Here is a 7,754-nt window from a genome sequence, read left to right as displayed (position 1 = left end):
TTAAGGTGTTTTAATTCTCTGCTTGAGTGGCTCTCGTCCAGTCTTTATGCTAATTAGGACTCTAATACAGCTCTATGATCCAAGCTCACGCAGCCCTACACACACACACACACACACACACACACACACACACACACACACACACACACACACACACACACACACACACACACACACACACACACACACACACACACACACACACACACACACACACACACATACAGCCCCTTTTGAAATGACAATGAGGGAGGGACCTGATGGGGATTTGACCTGATCCTTAATGAGTCCTGGTGTCTACACCATTTGACCTGATCCTTAATGAGTCCTGGTGTCTCCATTTGACCTGATCCTTAATGAGTCCTGGTGTCTCCATTTGACCTGATCCTTAATGAGTCCTGGTGTCAACACCATTTGACCTGATCCTTAATGAGTCCTGGTGTCTCCATTTGACCTGATCCTTAATGAGTCCTGGTGTCTCCATTTGACCTGATCCTTAATGAGTCCTGGTGTCACCATTTGACCTGATCCTTAATGAGTCCTGGTGTCAACCATTTGACCTGATCCTTAATGAGTCCTGAGTCCTGGACCTGATCCTTAATGAGTCCTGGTGTCTCCATTTGACCTGATCCTTAATGAGTCCTGGTGTCTCCATTTGACCTGATCCTTAATGAGTCCTGGTGTCTCCATTTGACCTGATCCTTAATGAGTCCTGGTGTCTCCATTTGACCTGATCCTTAATGAGTCCTGGTGTCTCCATTTGACCTGATCCTTAATGAGTCCTGGTGTCTCCATTTGACCATTTGAGTCCTGGTGTCTCCATTTGAATCCTTAATGAGTCCTGGTGTCTCCATTTGACCTGATCCTTAATGAGTCCTGGTGTCTCCATTTGACCTGATCCTTAATGAGTCCTGGTGTCTCCATTTGACCTGATCCTTAATGAGTCCTGGTGTCTCCATTTGACCTGATCCTTAATGAGTCCTGGTGTCTCCATTTGACCTGATCCTTAATGAGTCCTGGTGTCTCCATTTGACCTGATCCTCCTGGTGTCTCCAATGAGTCCTGGTGTCTCCATTTGACCTGATCCTTAATGAGTCCTGGTGTCAACCCATTTGACCTGATCCTGGTAATGAGTCCTGAGTCCTGTGTCCATTTGACCTGATCCTTAATGAGTCCTGGTGTCTCCATTTGACCTGACCTTACCATTTGACCTGATCCTTATGAGTCCTGGTGTCTCCATTTGACCTGATCCTTAATGAGTCCTGGTGTCTCCATTTGACCTGATCCTTAATGAGTCCTGGTGTCTCCATTTGACCTGATCCTTAATGAGTCCTGGTGTCTCCATTTGACCTGATCCTTAATGAGTCCTGGTGTCTCCATTTGACCTGATCCTTAATGAGTCCTGGTGTCAACACCATTTGACCTGATCCTTCCCTGGTGTCAACACCATTTGACCTGATCCTTAATGAGTCCTGGTGTCTCCCTGATTTGACCTGGTGTCTCCATTTGACCTGATGAGTCCTGGTGTCTCCATTTGACCTGATCCTTAATGAGTCCTGGTGTCTCCATTTGACCTGATCCTTAATGAGTCCTGGTGTCTCCATTTGACCTGATCCTTAATGAGTCCTGGTGTCTCCATTTGACCTGATCCTTAATGAGTCCTGGTGTCTCCATTTGACCTGATCCTTAATGAGTCCTGGTGTCTCCATTTGACCTGATCCTTAATGAGTCCTGGTGTCTCCATTTGACCTGATCCTTAATGAGTCCTGGTGTCTCCATTTGACCTGATCCTTAATGAGTCCTGGTGTCTCCATTTGACCTGATCCTTAATGAGTCCTGGTGTCAACACCATTTGACCTGATCCTTAATGAGTCCTGGTGTCTCCATTTGACCTGATCCTTAATGAGTCCTGGTGTCTCCATTTGACCTGATCCTTAATGAGTCCTGGTGTCTCCATTTGACCTGATCCTTAATGAGTCCTGGTGTCTCCATTTGACCTGATCCTTAATGAGTCCTGGTGTCACCATTTGACCTGATCCTTAATGAGTCCTGGTGTCTCCATTTGACCTGATCCTTAATGAGTCCTGGTGTCTCCATTTGACCTGATCCTTAATGAGTCCCCATTTGACCTGATCCTTAATGAGTCCTGGTGTCTCCATTTGACCTGATCCTTAATGAGTCCTGGTGTCTCCATTTGACCTGATCCTTAATGAGTCCTGGTGTCTCCATTTGACCTGATCCTTAATGAGTCCTGGTGTCTCCATTTGACCATTTGACCTGATCCTTAATGAGTCCTGGTGTCAACACCATTTGACCTGATCCTTAATGAGTCCTGGTGTCTCCATTTGACCTGATCCTTAATGAGTCCTGGTGTCAACACCATTTGACCTGATCCTTAATGAGTCCTGGTGTCTCCATTTGACCTGATCCTTAATGAGTCCTGGTGTCTCCATTTGACCTGATCCTTAATGAGTCCTGGTGTCAACACCATTTGACCTGATCCTTAATGAGTCCTGGTGTCTCCATTTGACCTGATCCTTAATGAGTCCTGGTGTCTCCATTTGACCTGATCCTTAATGAGTCCTGGTGTCTCCATTTGACCTCCTTAATGAGTCCTGGTGTCTCCATTTGACCTGTCCTGAGTCCTGGTGTCTCCATTTGACCTGATCCTTAATGAGTCCTGGTGTCAACCCATTTGACCTGATCCTTAATGAGTCCTGGTGTCTCCATTTGACCTGATCCTTAATGAGTCCTGGTGTCTCCATTTGACCTGATCCTAATGAGTCCTGGTGTCAACCATTTGACCTGATCCTTAATGAGTCCTGGTGTCTCCATTTGACCTGATCCTTAATGAGTCCTGGTGTCTCCATTTGACCTGATCCTTAATGAGTCCTGGTGTCTCCATTTGACCTGATCCCTTAATGAGTCCTGGTGTCTCCATTTGACCTGATCCTTAATGAGTCCTGGTGTCTCCATTTGACCTGATCCTTAATGAGTCCTGGTGTCTCCATTTGACCTGATCCTTAATGAGTCCTGGTGTCATTTGACCTGATCCTTATTCCTGACCTGATCCTTAATGAGTCCTGGTGTCTCCATTTGACCTGATCCTTAATGAGTCCTGGTGTCTCCATTTGACCTGAGAGTCCTGGTGTCTCCATTTGACCTGATCCTTAATGAGTCCTGGTGTCTCCATTTGACCTGATCCTTAATGAGTCCTGGTGTCTCCATTTGACCTGATCCTTAATGAGTCCTGGTGTCTCCATTTGACCTGATCCTTAATGAGTCCTGGTGTCTCCATTTGACCTGATCCTTAATGAGTCCTGGTGTCTCCATTTGACCTGATCCTTAATGAGTCCTGGTGTCTCCATTTGACCTGATCCTTAATGAGTCCTGGTGTCTCCATTTGACCTGATCCTTAATGAGTCCTGGTGTCTCCATTTGACCTGATCCTTAATGAGTCCTGGTGTCTCCATTTGACCTGATCCTTAATGAGTCCTGGTGTCTCCATTTGACCTGATCCTTAATGAGTCCTGGTGTCAACACCATTTGACCTGATCCTTAATGAGTCCTGGTGTCTCCATTTGACCTGATCCTTAATGAGTCCTGGTGTCTCCATTTGACCTGATCCATTCCTGGTGTCTCCATTTGACCTGATCCTTAATGAGTCCTGGTGTCTCCATTTGACCTGATCCCATTTGACCCATTTGACCTGATCCTTAATGAGTCCTGGTGTCTCCATTTGACCTGATCCTTAATGAGTCCTGGTGTCTCCATTTGACCTGATCCTTAATGAGTCCTGGTGTCTCCATTTGACCTGATCCTTAATGAGTCCTGGTGTCAACCATTTGACCTGATCCTTAATGAGTCCTGGTGTCTCCATTTGACCTGATCCTTAATGAGTCCTGGTGTCTCCATTTGACCTGATCCTTAATGAGTCCTGGTGTCTCCATTTGACCTGAGTCCTGGTGTCTCCATGAGTCCTGGTGTCTTTGACCATTTGACCTGATCCTTAATGAGTCCTGGTGTCTCCATTTGACCTGATCCTTAATGAGTCCTGGTGTCTCCATTTGACCTGATCCTTAATGAGTCCTGGTGTCTCCATTTGACCTGATCCTTAATGAGTCCTGGTGTCTCCATTTGACCTGATCCTTAATGAGTCCTGGTGTCATTTGACCTGACCATTTGATTTGACCTGATCCTTAATGAGTCCTGGTGTCTCCATTTGACCTGATCCTTAATGAGTCCTGAGTCCTGTGTCTCCATTTGACCTGATCCTTAATGAGTCCTGGTGTCAACCATTTGACCTGATCCTTAATGAGTCCTGGTGTCTCCATTTGACCTGATTTGACCTGATCCTGATCCTTCATGAGTCCTGGTGTCTCCATTTGACCTGATCCTTAATGAGTCCTGGTGTCTCCATTTGACCTGATCCTTAATGAGTCCTGGTGTCTCCATTTGACCTGATCCTTAATGAGTCCTGGTGTCTCCATTTGACCTGATCCTTAATGAGTCCTGGTGTCTCCATTTGACCTGTCCTTAATGAGTCCTGGTGTCTCCATTTGACCTGATCCTAATGAGTCCTGGTGTCAAATGAGTCCATTTGACCTGATCCTTAATGAGTCCTGGTGTCTCCATTTGACCTGATCCTTAATGAGTCCTGGTGTCTCCATTTGACCTGATCCTGGTGTCTCCAATGAGTCCTGGTGTCTCCATTTGACCTGATCCTTAATGAGTCCTGGTGTCTCCATTTGACCTGATCCTTAATGAGTCCTGGTGTCATTTGACACCATTTGACCTGATCCTTTGAATGAGTCCTGGTGTCTCCATTTGACCTGATCCTTAATGAGTCCTGGTGTCTCCATTTGACCTGATCCTTAATGAGTCCTGGTGTCTCCATTTGACCTGATCCTTAATGAGTCCTGGTGTCAACACCATTTGACCTGATCCTTAATGAGTCCTGGTGTCTCCATTTGACCTGATCCTTAATGAGTCCTGGTGTCTCCATTTGACCTGATCCTTAATGAGTCCTGGTGTCTCCATTTGACCTGATCCTTAATGAGTCCTGGTGTCTCCATTTGACCTGATCCTTAATGAGTCCTGGTGTCTCCATTTGACCTGATCCTTAATGAGTCCTGGTGTCTCCATTTGACCTGATCCTTAATGAGTCCTGGTGTCTCCATTTGACCTGATCCTTAATGAGTCCTGGTGTCTCCATTTGACCTGATCCTTAATGAGTCCTGGTGTCTCCATTTGACCTGATCCTTAATGAGTCCTGGTGTCTCCATTTGACCTGATCCTTAATGAGTCCTGGTGTCTCCATTTGACCTGATCCTTAATGAGTCCTGGTGTCTCCATTTGACCTGATCCTTAATGAGTCCTGGTGTCTCCATTTGACCTGATCCTTAATGAGTCCTGGTGTCTCCATTTGACCTGATCCTTAATGAGTCCTGGTGTCTCCATTTGATTTGACCTGATCCTTTGAATGAGTCCTGGTGTCTCCATTTGACCTGATCCTGATCCTAATGAGTCCTGGTGTCCATTTGACCTGATCCATTTGACCTGATCCTTAATGAGTCCTGGTGTCTCCATTTGACCTGATCCTTAATGAGTCCTGGTGTCTCCATTTGACCTGATCCTTAATGAGTCCTGGTGTCTCCATTTGACCTGATCCTTAATGAGTCCTGGTGTCTCCATTTGACCTGATCCTTAATGAGTCCTGGTGTCTCCATTTGACCTGATCCTTAATGAGTCCTGGTGTCTCCATTTGACCTGATCCTTAATGAGTCCTGGTGTCTCCATTTGACCTGATCCTTAATGAGTCCTGGTGTCTCCATTTGACCTGATCCTTAATGAGTCCTGGTGTCTCCATTTGACCTGATCCTTAATGAGTCCTGGTGTCTCCATTTGACCTGATCCTTAATGAGTCCTGGTGTCTCCATTTGACCTGATCCTTAATGAGTCCTGGTGTCTCCATTTGACCTGATCCTTAATGAGTCCTGGTGTCTCCATTTGACCTGATCCTTAATGAGTCCTGGTGTCTCCATTTGACCTGATCCTTAATGAGTCCTGGTGTCTCCATTTGACCTGATCCATTTGATTTGACCTGATCCTTAATGAGTCCTGGTGTCTCCATTTGACCTGATCCTTAATGAGTCCTGGTGTCTCCATTTGACCCATTTGACCTGATCCTTAATGAGTCCTGGTGTCTCCATTTGACCTGATCCTTAATGAGTCCTGGTGTCTCCATTTGACCTGATCCTTAATGAGTCCTGGTGTCTCCATTTGACCTGATCCTTAATGAGTCCTGGTGTCTCCATTTGACCTGATCCTTAATGAGTCCTGGTGTCTGACCTGATCCTTAATGAGTCCTGTGTCTCCATTTGACCTGATCCTTAATGAGTCCTGGTGTCTCCATTTGACCTGATCCTTAATGAGTCCTGGTGTGTGATCCTTAATGAGTCCTGGTGTCAACACCATTTGACCTGATCCTTAATGAGTCCTGGTGTCTCCATTTGACCTGATCCTTAATGAGTCCTGGTGTCTCCATTTGACCTGATCCTTAATGAGTCCTGGTGTCTCCATTTGACCTGATCCTTAATGAGTCCTGGTGTCTCCATTTGACCTGATCCTTAATGAGTCCTGGTGTCTCCATTTGACCTGATCCTTAATGAGTCCTGGTGTCTCCATTTGACCTGATCCTTAATGAGTCCTGGTGTCTCCATTTGACCTGATCCTAATGAGTCCTGGTGTCAACACCATTTGACCTGATCCTTAATGAGTCCTGGTGTCTCCCATTTGACCTGATCCTTAATGAGTCCTGGTGTCTCCATTTGACCTGATCCTTAATGAGTCCTGGTGTCTCCATTTGACCTGATCCTTAATGAGTCCTGGTGTCTCCATTTGACCTGATCCTTAATGAGTCCTGGTGTCTCCATTTGACCTGATCCTTAATGAGTCCTGGTGTCTCCATTTGACCTGATCCTTATTTGATTTGACCTGATCCTTAATGAGTCCTGGTGTCTCCATTTGACCTGATCCTTAATGAGTCCTGGTGTCTCCATTTGACCTGATCCTTAATGAGTCCTGGTGTCTCCATTTGACCTGATCCCTTAATGAGTCCTGGTGTCTCCATTTGACCTGATCCTTAATGAGTCCTGGTGTCTCCATTTGACCTGATCCTTAATGAGTCCTGGTGTCTCCATTTGACCTGATCCTTAATGAGTCCTGGTGTCTCCATTTGACCTGATCCTTAATGAGTCCTGGTGTCTCCATTTGACCTGATCCTTAATGAGTCCTGGTGTCTCCATTTGACCTGATCCTTAATGAGTCCTGGTGTCCATTTGACCTGATCCTTAATGAGTCCTGGTGTCAACACCATTTGACCTGATCCTTAATGAGTCCTGGTGTCTCCATTTGACCTGATCCTTAATGAGTCCTGGTGTCTCCATTTGACCTGATCCTTAATGAGTCCTGGTGTCTCCATTTGACCTGATCCTTAATGAGTCCTGGTGTCTCCATTTGACCTGATCCTTAATGAGTCCTGGTGTCTCCATTTGACCTGATCCATTTGATTTGACCTGATCCTTAATGAGTCCTGGTGTCTCCATTTGACCTGATCCTTAATGAGTCCTGGTGTCTCCATTTGACCTGATCCTTAATGAGTCCTGGTGTCTCCATTTGACCTGATCCTTAATGAGTCCTGGTGTCTCCATTTGACCTGATCCTTAATGAGTCCTGGTGTCTCCATTTGACCT

This window comes from Oncorhynchus keta, unplaced genomic scaffold (genome assembly GCF_023373465.1).
Source record: "Oncorhynchus keta strain PuntledgeMale-10-30-2019 unplaced genomic scaffold, Oket_V2 Un_contig_1517_pilon_pilon, whole genome shotgun sequence".
In the NCBI taxonomy this organism is placed as follows: domain Eukaryota; kingdom Metazoa; phylum Chordata; class Actinopteri; order Salmoniformes; family Salmonidae; genus Oncorhynchus; species Oncorhynchus keta.
The sequence above is the reverse complement of the archived record's forward strand: the minus strand, read 5'-3'. Positions refer to the sequence as shown.